Below are 18618 nucleotides of genomic sequence, written 5' to 3' on the forward strand. Positions count from 1 at the left end.
AGTGAAAGCAAAATAACAGTTTGATAAGCCTGCCATCTCGTGTTCCTCACAAACCACTCTCCCAGTGCCATTCCTTAATGGGCCTACACTGGTCCCATCCATCCATTGGGACCACACTATGTGCAGAGTGTTGGTGCTGCCTAAGCAGTCTCCTTGGCTATCGGACACAATCCTGGACGGGTCGCCACGCCGACACAGTATACCAGCAAGCTGGCACTCATTTTGCCATCCTCGGAAGGATGCCAGGCAGAATCAACCCCACATGGTATTTATTCAACAGCTACACTGGTCCCAACCTGTTCTTTCCCCCTGAAACACTTAATATTCTTAGCCATGTCATTCTTATACTCTCTTTTAACTTGCCGAATTATTTTCTTAACTTGCCTCTGTTTACTCCAACAGTGATATAAATCTAATTCCAGTCCTGTTATTTTAAACCTAATAAATGCCATTTGCTTCTCCTTATCTAACTGTGCAACCACCCTGGTCTCTTTCTGCTTCTAGTTTTACACCTCATTGGAATGTACTTACTCTGCACTCGACACATTTGGTCCTTGAAGGTTTCCCATTTCTCTGATGCTGATTGTCCTGTTGTTAGAGTCTCCCAATCTCCATCATCCAACTCTCTCCTCATACCCTCACAGGTTTGCCTTCCTGAAATCTAATAGCCTTACTCTACTTTCCTGAACTCTAACCCTTAACAAAGGCTTTGCACACATACACAATGCTATAGTCACTTCATCCTAAATGCTCCCCAACCTCCACCATATTGGGATCATTACCAAAAAGGAGGTCTAACACCACTCCCCCTAGTGAGCTTATCTACAAACTGGGTTAAAAAGCAATCTTGGAATAAAACTAGGAAATCCTCATCCGCTCTGCCCTTTCCCTGTTCCTGGACCCAATCTATCCCTGGCAAGCTGAAATCCCCCATAATCAGTACTCTTCCCTTACCACATACCCTTTCGAATTCTTCATGTACACTTCCTTCCTCCTTCACATCAGGAGCCTTATAAAAGCATCCTACCAGTATCTTACGGTTTTTACAATCTCTAATCTCTACCCATACAAAATCCTCTCCATTAATTCCCCCCTTAATGTCACCAATGCTGTCCTTTACCCAGATTGCTCCTTCTTCTCCTATTCTCTCCTTCCTATCACACCGATACACCTTGTAGCCTTCTAATCCTGTCCTCCAGTTACTCTCCTCCTTAAACCATGTCTCACTCACTGCAACTATATCGCACTCCTTGCTATCTATTTTGGCCTCAAGCTCTTCCATCTTATCATTTTAACTCCTGGCATCGGTATAGAATATATTTAATGTTTCCCTTCCTGAAATTCTATTTTCCTGCCTGGCCTTACTCATCACAATTACATCATCCATTCCTTCCTTAATAGCTTCCCCACCCTCCACTGACCTAAAAAAGCCTGAATTCCTTCTTCAATTCCCACTGCAAACCTTGCTGCCCCCCCTTTCTATTTAACATATGGCCATAATTCTGGAAACACTCCCTTTGTCCCTGAAATGATTCCCACTGCTTCTTAAATGTAAAACCTTCCTCGCTACACCATACTTCCAGCTATTGGTTGATGTCTATCACTGCTCATAATTTCTGTATCATCTCCTAATCTTGGGAGAATCCCAGAAAACAACCTCAGAACCCTTTGCTGCTTACCCAATATCCTGTATCTATTTTTCAAAACCTCTGAGTAAACTTTCCTGAAATAATTTGCTCCAAGGTGCAGCACAACCAACTTCCTCCTACCATGACCTGATACGGTCATTTACCCTTCCTTCAATTTTCCTAACTCTTGCTCCTCCTTCCTCACCACTGCCTGTGCTCCTTGCACCCTCACCACTGCCTGTGCTCCTTGCACCCTCACCACTGCCTGCTCCACTGCACCAAAACCAACTATTAGCTACAAAATTTTCACATTCTGCAACTTGCTGCAAATTATCTATCCATTCCTTCAACCTCGTAATAACTACCCTCAAGTGGGCTATTTCCTCACTTCCTATATCAGCAAGTACCATCTGCTTCCCCTATTCTTGATGTGGCCCACATTGAGCATTTATCACATTTTATGTACTCCTCTTCCTTTCTCTATCGGTCTCCATTTATATCCTTTTTCACCACCATATTCCCAAAGCCTCAAATGATTTAAATGCTAAACTTAACAGGAGCCCCCCTTCCACGTCTTTCAATATGCACAAATACCCATTAAACAGTAATGAACACAACTACACCGATATACACTCACACCCGACAAATCTCGATAGAATACAAAACAACATACAAAAAACACTTCTCTTGTTGTGGCTGAGGAGCTTTGTCTTGTGCGAACAACTGGAAGTGACGTCCTCACAATTTTGTTCTTGTCGTTGTTCAATGTGGCCCATCAGTGGGATACGAAATGTAAACTGCTCAGCCTGGCGAAGGTATGTGCTCAACCGAGTGCCGTTCTATTTCATAATGGAACAGCAACTCGAGAATAGAACTTTGTTTTTTTTAATGCTAAAATCTTGTGACCACTACAATTTTTGGCACACCTGAGCTCCGAACCGCATACAAAGTTTTCCTCCGCAGCCTGATGGAGTACTGCTCTCCCCTCTGGGCTGGTGCTCCTGCCTCACACAGAGCTCGGCTTCACGCTGTGGAAACCAAGGCATTTTAGATCATTGGTATCTCCCACAATGTAGCTGAATCTTTGGGTCTCACTCTCTCACCGCAGGCAGGTCCAGTGGTCTTTCTGTCTTTTACCGTCTCCTCTCCGGCCTTGCCCCCTCTGCTTTGTCCCCCCTATATTTCCACAGGGCACTCAAGATCCACCAAAAAACCCTTTTGGTGAAAGTGCTGTAATAAAGAATTACTACTCACCTTCACTCTTACATTCCTCTCTTTTCCTGCCTCTGGAACAAACTCTCACGCTCTCTTCAATCCCACTCTTCCCTCCACATTTTCAAAACAGCTGTTCACCATCATCTCTTATCCCCATCCAAAACCACGATCTTTTCTACCCCTGCTAATCCACCCCAAAAACACCTCCTTCAAATTCCCTGCTTTCCTTCCTGAAAGTCTCTGTAGTGTCCATTTTGTTTACCCCGTGTATGTGCCCCATCCCTCTCCCTTCCAAAGATCTAATGTCTGTTCCCTACTGTTTTGTGCTTCCCTCTCCCACCTCTCGTCTCATGCTCCCTTTGTTGTATGTGCTGTATGTTAACTCGTATACAAGCCTCGACAATGTATGCAAAAAAAAGAAGAAAATTGCAATGCTACGTCCCAAATGTGTATCGGTATTATGGGCCATCTGGATATTACATATATGAGGAGGGGATGAGGAAGGGGAAGTGTGATGCATTTCAAGCAATCAGTTGCACTGTATTCCCCACAGCATGCAAGTCTCGATGCACTCATGTACTCATACGTACTGTACCTGAAAATTATATACGATCCCAAAAAATTGGGAAAACAATGGATGAGGACAAGCTTTCTGTTGGAGACGATGAAAAGAGATAGGCGATTTTAACAAGTTGGATGAGTTGGTGTGGAACTGGGTAAAAAATATACCTCAAAAGAAATACTTTGAGCACAAAGGGTGTTTGCTGTCATTTATTTGTTTGAGAAAATGCTATCTGACAAGTTGTTGCATACAGTAATGACAAGACTTACTCATTGTAAATGCCATCGGTTAATTCACAGCTTTTACAAGCCATCGCAACACGGCCTTTCCGCCTCAAACTCCATGTCTCCATGAGCACCTTCGACACTGACAAAACCAACCGTTACTTCCATTCCCGATGACATCACTGCCGTTTTCCAAACGGATTAATTCTAATCATAATACAAGTCAAAATAACTTTACTGAGAGGGCAAATCAGCTTGCATTGAAATTCAACTATTCATGCACAATTATCCATGCCAAGGGGAAATTTGCATCAACTACCAGAATCCATCCTTACCATCGATTCCATTTACAAGATTAGTTCCAGGTTGCTTGAGACGGAGGTTTATTTTTATTGCGGAAAAAAAAAACAATGAGTGGGTGGATTAATGAAATTTCATCAATTTCTTTATTGCCCTGCGAGACTTACACGGTTGTTCTAATGATGCGGTAGTGCCTCGATGAGACCAGCATACAAATCTTTGGAATGTATGCACTCATTTCAGGACAGTGCCTTGACATATTCACAATTCATACACCTAATGCAACCCAAAAATGTTCCACAACTGGTCCAAAGAGATGAAAAATTACCAGGTGACAGGTCTGAAAGATATGGAAGATGATACAGAAGTTCCTAACCCAATTCTGTTTAAGTCATAGTTGCTGTGTGAGTGTGTAATGTGATGTCACACTCTGAGTCTGAGTGCTTATCTGCATATTGTTTGTTCCACTTCATGATGTAACAAGTCACTGCAGCACTTTGCATTGATGATTTCCCCACATTCAAAAGATTCCATGTGAATCCAAAAACATTATTGGCAGAAACTTTCTGCATGATGGCTGAACCAATAATTTTGTTGGCTTCACGGACCAATATAATGTCTCCCCAACATTCTGGCTGGCTTGCTTCGACTGGCAAAAATTATGGGCCCAGTTCCCATCAACGATCAAAATCTTTTTCAAGGAATAATCTCATTCCTCCTGGAAGCATTCCAGGTGCTTCGTTGAAAAAGCAAAAGATTGTCTTTTGATGAAACAAGGTACTTTGATACCCACCTTTCATGATCCTTATTGAATTTCAAATGAGAATGAATGATTGCCTCCATCCAAGATTGCTCAAACTCATGGACATTTCTGAACTCCCTCGATATATATATATATATATATATATATATATATATATATATATATATATATATATATATATATATATACATATATACATATATACATATATACATATACATACAGTCATGTACCGCTTAACGACGTTCCGGGCAACGACGGATCGCAGAGACGGATCTGCCAGCTCTGGAAAAAAAAAAAATTGAAAAAAAAATGTAGCTGAAACATTCCTATCGCGGAGTGGTGTAGCCGACGTAGCACTGCCAGTCGTATAAAAATGGCACGTACAATTATGTACACTGTACAGTACATAATACTTGATAATGATAATAAACAACGATGTTACTGGTTTATGTATTTACTATACTGTACTTTTTATCGTTATTTTAGAGTGTCTTCTTTCTACTGATATAAAAAAAAGAGTTTACTGTAAAACAGCATGCCATGTCACGCAGTATTGTTCTACTGTACATCTCGTGTTTACCGCGTCTCTTAATTGCATGGTTTTTCCGTGTGCTTGATTTAATCTCGTGTTGTTTTGTTCATCATGGACCTTAAGCGTACAAAATTCACTGCTGATATTGCCAGTAAGAGGTCACGTCGAGTGATTGACCTGGAACCATATAGCCGAGGCGTCTCGGTTTGTGTAAGTACGGTGTTCGAAAACGAAAACGAAAAAAAAAAAAATGATGTTCGCACGTCGACTTCGCTTAACAACGCGTTTCTCAGAATGTAACCCCATCGTTAAGTGGCGCATGACTATATATATATATATATATATATATATATATATATATATATATATATATATATATATATATGTGTTTATGTGGACAGTCATCCCTCGTTAATCGTGGGGGTTACGTTCCAACCCCCCCACGAGAAGTGAAAATCCGCGATGAATGGATTCCTCCCAAAAAAATCGATTCGCCTGGTTTGGTCACCTTGGCAGTGATCGGGTTCGAGGTGCCGGAGATCGACTCGTCTGGTCTGGTCGCCTTGGCAGTGATCGGGTTCGAGGTGCCGGAGATCGACTCGTCTGGTCTGGTCGGTTTGGCAGTGATCGGGTTTGAGGTGCCGGAGATCGACTCGTCTGGTCTGGTCGCCTTGGCAGTGATCGGGTTCGAGGTGCCGGAGATCGACTCGTCTGGTCTGGTCGGTTTGGCAGTGATCAGGTTTGAGGTGCCGGAGATCGACTCGTCTGGTCGCCTTGGCAGTGATCGGGTTCGAGGTGCCGGAGATCGACTCGTCTGGTCTGGTCGGTTTGGCAGTGCTCATCCAACGGCGGCAAACCTTTTTCCTTCCGAAGCATATCTAGCACCTTAACCTTCTCCTGGAGTGTCAGGACCTTCCTCTGGTGCTTCGGTTCCTTGCCAGAAGCTCAAGAAAGTGCAGGGCGTTTGGGCGGCATCGTAGGGCTTGGAGAAAAAAAACGTAGAAAATATTCGAAGTTCACAAGCGAAACTTTGTCTCGTGCGTTGTGTGACTGGTCGAGCGCCACGCGTTATCATTTATTGCTTAAATAATTTATATATTATATATTATTACCGCGATATACAGGGGGAATCCGCAGAAAAAATTAGTTAGGTTCCAAGGGAAAACCCGCGATATAGCGGGGGATTACTGTATATACACACATATATATATATATATATATATATATATATATACATATATATACATATACATATATATATATATATATATATATATACATATATATATATACATATATATATATATATACACATATAAACATATATACATATATATATAATGTTACGAATTTCGCCTGCCCGGCGTGTGATTGGCCACTTAACTCAAATCGCGACACGTCGCCCACCGGAACGGACAATTAACTCGTGACCCTCCGGGAACTACCGCCAGGAGCCAGTCACGGGTGGGGGTTTAACCTCACCATGATCGTGCCAATTGCCCACCCGCGCAGGATAGGGTTGCTCGCCAAATTCGACCTACCAAAGTACCTGCGCGAGTGGTCGACCAGGCGATCGTACCTCGCCGCAGGTCGACTTCGGACACGAACCGCTTAAGCGGCTCGTTCCGCGCTGCAGGGATAACCGAGCGGAGTTATCGTCGACCTCGACGGTTCAGATTACTTATCGGGTGTTTCAATCCACTATCAATCCCTTACGTGATGCAAGATGGAACTTTCAAACAGAGGAAAGGACGCAACGAAACGGGAAACAGTTTGACAAGCAAGCACCTTTATTTCACACATACAACACACACACGTAAGGCAGTGATGCAATGTGCAGCAAAAGCAACAAAAGCAAAAGCACTATGACCGACTATAATTGTTTACGACACTTAAACAATTATACTTGTCGGGACTCGGCGCCACATCATTCATTCAAAATAAACAGGAAAGACCTCCCCATAGGCAGGGAGGTAGACGGGGTCCGTGGACCAAATGTGCGTGGAACCTGGAGGAGCAGCCAGGTCCACGAGACCGAAAAGGTCTTACCCGCGTCCTCGTGACGCGATGGCGGGCAAGCCGCAAAATAAGCGCAGCTGCGCCCCGACTCCGTGCCCCTGGCGTGGTCGGTGAGCCCTCTCCGGCGTGCTCCGTGCAAGCACGGTTTGGTCGGCACCACCGTAAGGGTGTGGAATGAACAGGGCCACCGGCACTATCTCAGCGCGGATGGGTGGGGGGGGAATGGTTGATGCTCAGGGTCGAGCGAGGGGAATGGCTGGCTGGCTTGGTCGCTTGTGAAAGCGAAGGTGGCTCGATTCCAGCGACGAGACGACACCAACGACCAGCGACGAGACGACAACAACACTACTGCGAGTTCCACACAGACTCGCGTCTTTTATAGACCGGGGAGGAGCCTGTATGCAGATTTTAGGATCAAAACGCGATTGGAGGTGGGGCCACGCCACCCTCTGTTCAGCCATTGGTGTGGCAAAAAGGGGCGTGAGCCTCTTTTGATCCGAATTCCTTCCTGAGAGGAATTAGCATTCATCGCGCTTGGAGGCAGGGCCACACCGCCTGACGCTCGCCCATTGGACGGAGGAAAAGGGGCGTGAAGCCTTCCTGATCCGAATTTCTCTCCCGTAAAGGCATCCATTGCACTCGCGGCTTGCTGCATTCGGCAGCAATCACCAAACGGCTTCGGACAGTACGACGTTCGGTGTTGACTGGTGGTGGGGTCGATGGTTGTGGAAGGAGAAAGGCGAAGGTGGTGGGGTCGATGGTTGTGGAAGGAGAAAGGCGAAGGTGGTGGGGGGTTTGCTGTGGTGGTTTGGTGGTTGGCGGGCGTCGTTTGGGAATGGCGGTGAAGCGATGTTTGCGGGATGGAGTTGTGGAGGTAAAGAGGCAAAGGTGGTGGTGTTTGAGTTGTTGGCGGCTTAATGGTCCAAAATAAAGATAGAGAAAGAAAAATGGCTAACTCAAAGTGTCGCAGCTCGGATGAATCACACATATTCCCTCGAAACAACAGGTGTGGGCTAACTACACATGAACTTATCGATATATCTCACCTGAGGACCCTTTATGGTGTATTGCGAATTTCCACAGCCGTAACACTATATAGATATATATACATATATATTCATATATCCATACATAAATTTATATACATATAAACATATACATATATATATATATATATATATATATATATATATATATATATATATATATATATATATATATATATATATATATATATTGTGATGTCCACGGGACTTGAACAGTCCCGCCAACGTAGAATGAGCCGAAACGATGGAGGCGGTTTATTTATTTATAACCCAAAGATGGCAGTTCTAATCGCTCTACCGCAAACGGGACGAGGAAGGTGGCACGAGTCGCTTTTCACCGAGTTGATAACGTTTATTCCTCTAACCAGAAATAACAAGACTCGGCAAGAAGAGGGATCCGGGGCGATTTGACGGGATGGTGTGGGATCGGGCGTGGGGAAAACACAGACAATTCCAATGAATATACAAATCTCAAACCCTCTAAGGCGCCAGGTACACACACACACACACACACACACACACACACACACACACACACACACACACACACACACACACACACACACACACACACACACACACACACACACACAACGTAGCTATTCCTGGTGGTCAGGCTGGACCGTGGTGTGGACGCAACAGTCCCTGGATTGGCTTCGGACGAGCTGGCCTTGCTCTCGTCAGGGGGGCAGGAGAAACCGTGGTGCTGTCGACCTCCTGGTCTCGGCCGAAGTCCGCTCACAGCCGCCAGGGAACCAGTTCTGGCGCCAAATTGCGAGCAGGAGAGGGAGGCAGGTCCGCCCGCCGTTCGACCCCGTACTCCGAGCCAGCAGAACCCCAGAGCCAACCAAGGTGAGGCACGAGGCTCAGCAAGGCTACAAGACACGATGAAACCAGGGCCGAATCAGCGCAACAACAAGCACGCTCCCAGCACAACAACCTCCACCCCAAAAAAACTGTCTTTCTGTCCCGATCTTCTTCCTCTTCCTTTTCGACCCCGAACAGAACCTTTTTATCCTCCCGTCCTCGTCACTTCCAATCGAGCCGTTTTATTGGCCCACCGCCGTCGCCTTCCGCCAATCGTGATCACGGGGCGGAGCCATCCGCAGCACTGTCCTGTGACGTCACGGCAAGCCTCCAGAGAATACTAAAAGGGGTTTACGCAGACACACTTACCCTATCCCGTGTCCCTATCTAATTACGTGACAATTATCATTTCCCCCTTGAAGAAATGGACATTTACTAGACAACCGTTTACAAAACCCCCCCATCCACTTTCTCAACAATCCTCTGGAAGAAGTCTTTTCTTTCAAGCTTCTGGGTCTCACTATCTGCCATGACCTTTCCTGGGAAAGTCACATTTCCAACCTTGCCTCAAAAGCCAGTCGCCGACTGGGAATCCTCCGTCGTGCAAAGTCCTTCCTTGGCCCTCTTGAGCTCCTGACCACTTACAAAGCTTTTGTCCGTAGCCTGATGGAGTACTGCTCTCCCCTCTGGGCTGGTGCTCCTGCCTCCCACCTTTCTCGACTTCACGCTGTCGAAACCAGGGCTTTTAAGATCATTGGCATCTCCCGCAATGAAGCTGAGTCTTTGGGCCTCTCACTCAATCACCGCAGGTTGGTCGGTGGTCTTTCTGTCTTCTACCGACTCCTCTCCAGCCTTGCCCCTCCTGCTCTCTCTGTGATTTGTCCCAACCACATTTCCACAGGGCGCTCAAGGTCCGCCAACAACCCCCTTCTGGTAAAACTACCAAAATCACGAATCACTGCTCATCTTCACTCTTTCATTCCTCTTTTTTCCCGCCTTTGGAATAAACTTCCTCACTCTATTCTTTCCCATTCTTCCCTCCAGGCTTTCAAAACAGCTGTTCACCACCACCTCTTATCTTCCCCCATCCAAATCCTCGATCTTTTCTACCCCCGATAATCCACCCAAGCCCACTTCCTTCAATTCTCCTGCTTTCCTTCCTGAAAGTCCCTTTAATGTCCATCTTCCCCTCGCCATGTTCCCCGTCCCATCCCCATCCCTCTCCCTTCCACAGTTCACCTGTGTCTGTTCCCCAATGTTTTGTCCCTTCCACTCCCGCCCCTCTTGTCTCATGCCTCCTTGCTGTGAGTTGTGTGTTAGCTCTCATACGAGCCTCGACCAAGGTATACAAAAAAAAAAAAAAAAAAAAAAAAACTTATCACCACTGAATTGCTACTTATTACATCGACATCCTGGTACACTCGAACAGCATGGCATACCTAATTAAACATCCTAATTACCCTTTGAATGCATACCCCCCCTAAAACGTAACACTGCCCCCTCCTCTGGTACCGCAGCTCCTGCAAGGTGTATCACAGGCGCTACCGTACCAGCCTTAACACTTACTGACGCACACCTATTTAACCTAACGAAATAAAGTAGGAGGGGCAATGGGCAGCGAGTCGCAGCTAACTTACCTATCCTGCTTAATGTACTACCCCCTTATGGCCTTATCCTCGCCTAAACAATCATTCATTTTTTTATTTTTTATTTTTTTATTTTATCACATGAGAGCACTGAGCGAAGTTGCACTCCATCCTCTGGATCAGGGGTCGGGAACGTGTGGCTCGCGAGCCAGGTATGGCTCTTTTGATGATTGCATCTGGCTCGCAGATAAAATTGGAGTTTGAAACTTGGAAAGCCCAATATTTCTCGCAGAAGCTTTACCTATAGTTTGAATGGTGTCGTGCTTCATTCACGTGCAGGGCTGAACTTGGCAGAAGGAGAGAAGAAAAAACACCTCCGAATTGTCTGAAGCGGTTTTTGTTTCGTCCAGTCATGCGGCCGACGCGAGTAGCGATTTCGGTTCCTCCAATGACGTGCCGCCGCCGAGACGCGTCACGGAATTTCATCTCGACCAATCACGCGCCACCGCTGAGGCGACTCGTGATTTCGGTTCCTCCAATGACGTGCCGCCGCCGAGACGCGTCACGGAATTCATCTCGACCAATCACGCGCCACCGCTGAGGCGACAGCATCCCAGAGTCGGCCGGCCGCGCCGCACCTCTCGAGTATGTCAGCCCGTACGCAGGCCAGCCAGACTCACTTGGGTCAACATCTCCCTCTCTCTCATTTGCTCAAAGCTAACCCTTCGACGAAGAAGATGGCGAAAAGAAAAAAAGATGAGGAGTATCGTACATTTCAGGACGAATGGGCCGAAGAATTCGCCTTTGTGGAGAGAGCAGGTTCTGTGGTGTGTCTAATTTGCAATGACAAAATTGCATCGATGAAACGGTCGAATATAAAGCGGCACTTCGACACGCGCCATGCTACCTTTGCATCAAAATACCCTGTGGGAGACAGCAGAAAGAAAGCGTGCCAAGAGCTACTGAGCAGGGTGCAAGCCAGCCAGCAGCCACTCCGCGTATGGACCCGGCAAGGTGACTATAATTCTGCTCGCTTTGCTGGATCTTTATCAATAGTGAGGAACGGAAAACCATTCACAGATGGCGAGTGTGCAAAAACGTTCATGCTGGATGTCGCCAATGAACTTTTTGATGATCTTCCGAACAAAGACAAGATAATAATCAAACGGATACAAGACATGCCTCTGTAGGCAAGAGCTGTTCATGATCGTACCATCACGATGGCAAACCAAGTGGAGGAAACGCAAGTGAAGGACATAAATACAGCGCCGTTCTTTTCCCTGGCTTTGGATGAGTCAACAGACGTAAGCCATTTGTCGCAGTTCAGTGTGATTGCAAGATATGCTGCTGGTGATATACTGCGCGAAGAAAGTCTTGCTGTTCTGCCAATAAAAGGGTCCACAAGAGGTGAGTATTTATTCAAGTCTTTCATGGAGTTCGCTCAAGAAAAAAATCTACGAATGGATAAACTTATCTCGGTGTGTACTGATGGTGCTCCGTGTATGGTGGGGAAAAACAAAGGATTTGTGGCGCTTCTCCGTGAACATGAAAATAGACCCATCCTAAGTTTCCATTGCATTCTACACCAGGAGGCACTTTGTGCTCAGATATGTGATGGGCAGCTTGGCGAAGTGATGTCGCTGGTCATTCGTGTGATCAACTTTATTGTTGCCCGAGCCTTAAATGCTTGCCAGTTTAAAACACTGCTGGATGAAGTTGGAAATAACTATCACGGTCTGCTTTTGCACAGCAATGTGCGTTGGTTGTCAAGAGGGAAGGTGCTTAGCCGTTTTGCGGCTTGCCTGAACGAAATCCGGACTTTCCTTGAAATGAAAGGGATTGAGCATCCTGAGCTAGCCAAAACTGAGTGGCTCCTCAAGTTTTACTATCTCGTGGATATGACTGAACATCTGAACGAGCTCAACGTGAAAATGCAAGGCATTGGAAATACAGTGTTATCCCCTCAACAAGCCGTGTTTGCTTTTGAAAACAAGCTGGAGCTCTTTATCATGGATCTTGAAACAGGTCGTTTACTACATTTTGAAAAACTGAGACAATTTAAAGATGCATGCACAGCAAGTGAGCCCACTCAAAACTTTGATCTCCACCAGTTAGCTGGCTTCACATCCAGTCTCCTACAGTCATTCAAAGCACGCTTTGGAGAATTTCGTGAGCACACTCGTCTTTTTAAGTTCATCACCCATCCAAACGAGTGTTCACTGAACACAGCCGACCTGAGTTACATTCCTGGTGTCTCCGTCAGAGATTTTGAAGCAGAAGTGGCTGACCTGAAGGCCTCAGACATGTGGGTGAATAAGTTCAAGTCACTGAATGAAGATTTGGAAAGAATCGCACGACAGAAAGCAGAGTTGGCGAGCAAGCACATGTGGACAGAAATGAAAAAACTTCAACCCGAAGACCAGCTGATTATCAAAACTTGGAACGCGCTTCCTGTCACATACCACACACTGCAGCGTGTGAGTATTGCTGTATTGACCTTGTTTGGATCTACGTATGCATGTGAGCAGTCATTCTCACATCTTAAAAACATCAAGTCCAACCTACGATCACGTCTAACGGATGAAAGCCTCAACGCTTGCATGAAGCTTAACCTCACCAAGTACCAACCAGACTACAAAGCCATCAGCAAATCCATGCAGCACCAGAAGTCCCATTAATGGTGAGTATTATAACAACATTATTTAAAAGAATAAATTCAGAGGCTTATTATACTCACATTTAGTTGAATTCAGTCTTAAAATATATTATATGGCTCTCACTGAAATAGATTTCCAAATATTTTGCTTTAATGGCTCTCTGAGTCAAAAACGTTCCCGACCCCTGCTCTGGATCATCGCTCTTGCCCAACACTCTTCCAGTGATCTGGGGAGGGGAAACAAAAGGTTCCACAAAAACACAACACTTATACTTTACATTCCTACTCTAAGCCTTAACGACACTATTCACAGGATATTTACACTTGACCGCCTCCCCCAGTGGATGCTAATAGACCCAGCGTTACCTGGGGAGCCAATTTTCAAATTTGCTTGCCCCAAAATTATGCGGACATCATGCCCTTGCTGCACATGTCAAGTTGTGCGGGATCGAGTGGGACTCACACATCTTCACAACACTCACACCATGGTCATCATCACATTTCTAGGTCATCGTCCCCATAATAATGATGCAGGCTGAATCCCGTCATGGCCGTGGGGTGGGTTACCACAAGATAATGGGGGCATCTCAGGTGCAAACATGCCCACAGGTAAGCTTTAGTCCAACCCGGACGTTTCTCCGCCCCGCTCCCTTTGATTCCCACCCCCCTGGTAGCCATCAGCTCTCATCCCGTACAACACACTGGAAGGGGTCTCACTGGCTCCTCTGGCCTTCCTGGGTCGCCAAGGTCCTAGCCGCCTTGGTCGCCCAACCAGACCCTCTCCCAGTTGCCTCCAGACACTGTCACCGTTAGCCACCAGGGGTGAATCTCCTTGAAGGGGGTCGCAATTCCCGCTCATCGTGAGCTTCAGCAATCCCTGCGGACAAGCACATTATCCCCACCCACAAAACCCACATGACTCCCCCACCCCATCGGCCTTACATGTGACACCTGCATTTCTAACACTTCACCGACCATGACCTTCCCTGTTACCACACCATGCCCAATAAAAAATCAACGTGTGCACCATACATTTCACTTCTTAACTTGAAACAACTCACACAGCACTTCTCCTCACCCGATCCACGCACCAGCCATTGGACAGCCACTCGTGCCCGCTTTGTTACCAATTACCCATTGTCCCTATTGTCACTCTAAAACCCAGCAGCACTTACAAACCCATGCCAATTTTTCCACAATTCACTTTTTTCACCAAAGGAGGGCACTTCGCCACAATCTCAGCAGCCGAGCATGGCCATATATGCTCAGCCCAATCTAGTCTCCCCGACCCCCGACAGTGATCTCCGGACCCGACCTATGAAAGGGCATCTCGGATAGACCTGGCGGTTCAGCAGGAGGATTCACCCTCTCCGAGTCTAAAAGTCTATTGGAGGGTCCCTCCATCGCCGGGTACCGGCAATATCGTTGCATGTGTCCTCTTCGCCCGCACCGGAAACAACTCCCCATAAAAGGCCCCCGTGAGTATCGGTGAAATGTCTCTTCCGGTTCCGGACCCCCTCGGCCATAATCGAATTGCTCTATTGGCTGGGCTGGACCCCGCCGCTTTGGCGCACCAACTACCGAATTACCCTTTATCAAACTTGACAGTTTCTGGCAAATTTCCTGAAACATTTGGGTAATGCCAATTTCTCCCAGCCCCCCTCCCTGATCCTGGATCTCCGCCTGTCGGATAGTCACCGATGATCTCTCGGGCACCCGACTCCACGAGGCCAGCCTGGCCGCGCACTCGGTGCACGGTGGGTGGATCCTGTAGCTCCACCAGCGCTCGGACCTCAGGGTCAGGAAGAGCAGCTAAAAATTTCTCTAGTGCCAGTCTGTCCCATGCCTCCACTGTAAGGTCGCGATACGCGATCCTGACTGATTGGTAAATGTCCTGTGCCAGCTCCTGCACTGTCTCACCCGGCTTTAATCTGCGGTGCTGGAGCTGGGCCCGCACCAGATCACAGTTTGCCGCGAACCCAAACCGACGGCTCAACGCCTCACAAATGTGGGAGCTGGTCAACATCCCCTCCGCGATCACGTTTAACACATCTGCGGCTGGTCCCCGCAACGTTGCCACCAAATTCCCTGTACGTTCCCGCTCATTCCACCCGTTTAGTCGGGAAATACACTCAAATTGCGTCAGAAAAGCTTCAAGGCTCCCTGACCCGTCAAAGTTTACCAGGGGGATCACTTTTACGGTGGCCCGCTTCTCAGTTTCTCCCTTGTCCGAATCCAGCCCAGGGATCAAACACCCTTGTGGCTGCGTATCCAATTTCGGAGCCCACTGTGGCCAAAGATGTTTTGTGGTGAGGGTCTCATGGGTCAATTTTGATTTCTGTTCCAAACGTTGAATGGACCGATTCACCTCTTCCCGCAGGTTCTTCTGGGCCTGCACAACCTCCTCCAAGGCTCCATCACGAGTTTGTAGCTGCTCCTCAACAAACCCGGACACTCTACTTACAAAAGACGGCTCTACCGGGCCTTTATCCAAGACTTCATCTTGGCTCATAATTTTATCTTGTTCGTCCAAACGAGCCTCCAATCCTTTTAGCTCCTCCGCCAAATTCATCCCTTGCTTCCTCAGCTCTCCCCACTCTTCTATTTGCAGCTGCATATGAGCATCCACACAGGCACGATGACGTTCCAGGCTTTCATCCACTTTATCAACCCGAATGTTCGTTGCATCAATTTTATCTACCAATTTTTTTTGTATATTTTCCCCCTCCAATGTAATTTCTACCTTTGTTTCCTCCAATCTATCCTCGAATTTACTTTGTATTTCTCCCAATTTAACATCCACACACTCCTGCATCTCAGTTTTCATTTTCTCCATCTTTTCCCCCAATTCATCCCTCATTAAATCAATCCATGCACCCAACTGTTGCCCCATTACCCCCAATTGATCTGTCATTTCTGCCCCCTGTGCCGTCATTTCTGCCCTCTGTGTCACGAATTGATTTTCCATTTGTGCCGTCATTTCTGCCATTTGTGCCCCCTGTGCCGTCATTTTTGCCCCCTGTGCTGTAATTGCACTCATTAAACGTTCCAACATTGTCTAGATCGTCATCATGCCGGTTTCCGGCGCTGCCGGCTCCGTTACGGGCGATGAAGCACGGTGCACGCTCGGAATGGGGGAGGTTCCAACCCTACCCCCGTCTCTCCCTTCTTCCCCCGACTCGCTGCCCGACACGTGGCCTTCCTCCTCAAACATCTGCACATCCGCCATGGTGCAGAAGTCCCGTTTGCCGCCAATTGATTTTAATTTGAAAAATGCCGCCAAAATTTTCCCACGCTCGCGCGCTTTCCTGTAGTAATTTTATATTCCAATTCGTGACGAGATTCTAATCTTGATATATTCTCCCGATACCAAATATAATTTAGAGGGGTTCGAACATCCAACACCCTGACACCAATGTGACGTCCACGGGACTTGAACAGTCCCGCCAACGTAGAATGAGCCGAAACGATGGAGGCGGTTTATTTATTTATAACCCAAAGATGGCGGTTCTAATCGCTCTACCGCAAACGGGACGAGGAAGGTGGCACGAGTCGCTTTTCACTGAGTTGATAACGTTTATTCCTCTAACCAGAAATAATAAGACTCGGCAAGAAGAGGGATCCGGGGCGATTCGACGGGATGGTGTGGGATCGGGCGTGGGGAAAACACAGACAATTCCAATGAATATACAAATCTCAAACCCTCTAAGGCGCCAGGTACACACACACACACACACACACACACACACACACACACACACACACACACACACACACACACACACACACACACACACACACACAAAACGTAGCTAATCCTGGTGGTCAGGCTGGACCGTGGTGTGGACGCAACAGTCCCTGGATTGGCGTTGGACGAGCTGGCCTTGCTCTCGTCAGGGGGGCAGGAGAAACCGTGGTGCTGTCGACCTCCTGGTCTCGGCCCAAGTCCGCTCACAGCCGCCAGGGAACCAGTTCTGGCGCCAAATTGCGAGCAGGAGAGGGAGGCAGGTCCGCCCGCCGTTCGACCCCGTACTCCGAGCCAGCAGAACCCCAGAGCCAACCAAGGTGAGGCACGAGGCTCAGCAAGGCTACAAGACACGATGAAACCAGGGCCGAATCAGCGCAACAACAAGCACGCTCCCAGCACAACAACTTCCACCCCCAAAAAACGGTCTTTCTGTCCCGATCTTCTTCCTCTTCGACCCCGAACAGAACCTTTTTATCCTCCCGTCCTCTTCACTTCCAATCGAGCCGTTTTATTGGCCCACCGCCGTCGCCTTCCGCTAATCGTGATCACGGAGCGGAGCCATCCGCAGCACTGTCCTGTGACGTCACGGCAAGCCTCCAGAGAATACTAAAAGGGGTTTACGCAGACACACTTACCCTATCCCGAGTCCCTATCTAATTACGTGACAATTATCATTTCCCCCTTGAAGAAATGGACATTTACTAGACAACTTATCACCACTGAATTGCTACTTATTACATTGAGATCCTGGTACACTCGAACAGCATGGCATACCTAATTAAACATCCTAATTACCCTTTGAATGCATACCCCCCCTCAAACGTAACAATATATATATATATATATATATATATATATATATATATATATATATATATATATATATATATGGCCCAGAAGGTGGTTCTTGGGTGAGAAACACAACATCAACCACACACCCCCTCTTGATGAGACATATTATTACCTTCCCTGCACTTTTGACTAGCACATGCCTGCATGTACGTGCCAGGTAAGCCAGGAGTCACCAACGCCTCAGCTTTTCTTATTTCTCATATTTATCTACTCTTCCACGGAGTGATTCTGATGGCACCTGTTGTGATAATTTAAGTAGGTTTGTGTAAGATGGATAGAATCGGTGTATAGTTCTGCTCATTGTCTCTGCACTGCATGAATGTGTATCCTTGTATGGCTTTTGCCACACCACATGACACTATGTCCCTGCTGTACAAATACTTCCCTGGTTTTCTCTGTGCCACGTGCTATTCCTCACGCTTCCATATAAATAAACCAATGTCAGTTGTTCAGTTCAACATGCTCATGGCGTGCTTTCCTCTATTGGTCCAGCAGAGTCGACAGTATTGTTAGACAGGATGTGTTACCCAACGTGATGCTCTCTTTCGCCAGCGTGCACTCACTGTATCGCTTGGCAGTAATCTGACTGTGCACTGAGGGCATGAAATTCAGTTAATCTAGTCAGCTCCTTCGGAAAAAGGTGTTGGACAGGTAACCCAGGTTGAGTTGATGAAGGA

This window comes from Eptatretus burgeri, chromosome 10 (genome assembly GCF_056783735.1).
Source record: "Eptatretus burgeri isolate ZD-2024b chromosome 10, Ebu_testis_v1, whole genome shotgun sequence".
Lineage (NCBI taxonomy): Eukaryota > Metazoa > Chordata > Myxini > Myxiniformes > Myxinidae > Eptatretus > Eptatretus burgeri.